Below are 1,984 nucleotides of genomic sequence, written 5' to 3'. Positions count from 1 at the left end.
TTATCTTGTACAAGGTTTGGCTGGTGGTTGGTTACCCTTTAACAGCCCCAGCACCGAACATTGCTCAAACCGTGGAGCACCTGGGCAGCCCCGCTGCGCCAGGGTCACGACCGGCACATTTTAACAGCAGAAATCCCAGCGCTGCCAAGTGCCCATGGAAAATTCCCCGTGCCCAGGCACTTGGTGCCCACTGGCATCCATGATGCCACCTGAAACCCCATGAGATGTCCTTCAGGGCTGTGCCATGCCCTCAATACACTTCTGGGCCACTAACAGGGTGATTCGATCCCAAATAAGGCAACCTGGTGTTTTTGATGCTGCTGATCTGCTGACCCCATCTGTTGGGTTTTTCTTGCAGGTGGGTTTTTGATCCCGTACTTTATCATGCTGATTGCCGAGGGGATGCCACTGCTCTACCTGGAGCTGGCCGTGGGGCAGCGCATGCGTCAGGGCAGCATCGGCGCCTGGAAAATAATAAGCCCTTACCTCTGCGGCGTCGGTATGTTCTCCATTTTCATCTTTATCTTTAAGCACCTGGGGAAAATTCGTAATTTTGAATGGAGAGCTTCATCTTTCAAAGAAGAAACCAGGCAGGAGCTGGGGTCTTCAAGGGTCTCGCCAGGCTGGGCAATGGTTATCTGGATGCCCCATGGCATGTGTTTATGCTGTTCCTCAGGGGATGTTGGGGTCAGACTCTGGTTTGCTATACCAGGTCCCTGGGCATGGAGGTGTGAGTCACTGTGCCCTCAGACTGCCAAAATCACAATGTAAAGGCCACCACTTAACCCACCCCTTGGGGTTAAACTCACACTGGGCTTTGACCCCAAAAGCATCATCCCAACAAGCTCAACACTGAGTGGTAAAATGGTGCCTTTATTTCCTACCTGTGCCAACCAGTTACTGATGTCCATTCTTAGCTATGTTATTAAATTACTCTGAAATTTAGCAAAGTTTTCCTGTGCTGGCCATAGTGTTATGGGACCCTGGGTGTTTTGGGGTTTCACTGCTGACCAAGTGCCTCTCTCCATGCCCACAGGTGTTGCCAGCGTCGTTGTCTCCTTCTTCCTCTCCATGTACTACAATGTGATAAACGCTTGGGCCTTCTGGTACCTCTTCCACTCCTTCCAGGTGCGTGAGTGCCCAGTGGCATAGTCATCACGGCGGAGCACGATGGCTTTGCATTGGTGCTGGATGTTGCACAACACCATCATCAGCTGGAAAGGAACAAAATCTCCAGAAACCTACTCAGGGCTTTTCTGGGGTGAAAAAATTGGGTGTTCCTCTCTGGGGACTTCCCAGGGCATCAGGGTTTCTTCTCAAAATGCAGGTCAAGGCCATCCCTGTGATGCCTTGCTTACATCTGCCTTGGTGGCCATGGTGTCCTGCACCCTGGGGTGGGCCTGTCCAGAAGGAGGGGAGAGGGCCAGCCCTGGGGGGAAGGATCAGAAGGGTCATCCTCAGGGAAAAGAGGCAGAGTGGGTCTGTCTTTGGGGGAATGTGTCCTCCTCGGGGAGAGGGTCAGTTTTTTTTAAGCCCCAGCCCCAGGTAGCACAATGTGGGGACAAGCAAGTCCAGGGTTGAGAAAGCTTCTTACCTTCATTCCCCCTGTCCCCCCCTCTCCCTGCTATGCTGATGGCATGGGGCACTCACCCTGTGCCTCCCTCCTCACTTGCAGGACCCCCTGCCATGGGCCACCTGCCCTCTGAATGTCAACCGCACCGGCTACGAGGAGGAGTGCGAGAAGACGTCATCCACGCAGTACTTCTGGTACCGGCAGACCCTGAACATCTCCCCGTCGCTGGAGGCCAGCGGCAGCCTGCAGTGGGAGCAGGCGCTCTGCCTGACGCTGGCCTGGCTGGTGGTCTACCTCTGCATTCTCCGCGGCACCGAGTCCACTGGCAAGGTAAGAGGCTGAGCCCCATCAGGGTGTGGGGAGGGTAAACGAGAGCCAAAAAAATCCAGTTGGCGACCAGTCACAAGCGGT

General features: G+C 54.5%; 1 pseudogene; it reads left to right on the top strand.

The window, feature by feature from the left end:
* Positions 1 to 1,903, top strand: part of LOC104545921 — a 5,663-nt pseudogene extending 3,760 nt beyond the window's left edge.
* Positions 1,904 to 1,984: the final 81 nt, after the last annotated feature.

This window comes from Mesitornis unicolor, unplaced genomic scaffold, assembly GCF_000695765.1.
Source record: "Mesitornis unicolor isolate BGI_N332 unplaced genomic scaffold, ASM69576v1 scaffold50868, whole genome shotgun sequence".
Lineage (NCBI taxonomy): Eukaryota > Metazoa > Chordata > Aves > Mesitornithiformes > Mesitornithidae > Mesitornis > Mesitornis unicolor.
Note: the sequence above shows the minus strand (reverse complement) of the source record. Positions and strands in the feature narration are given on the sequence as shown.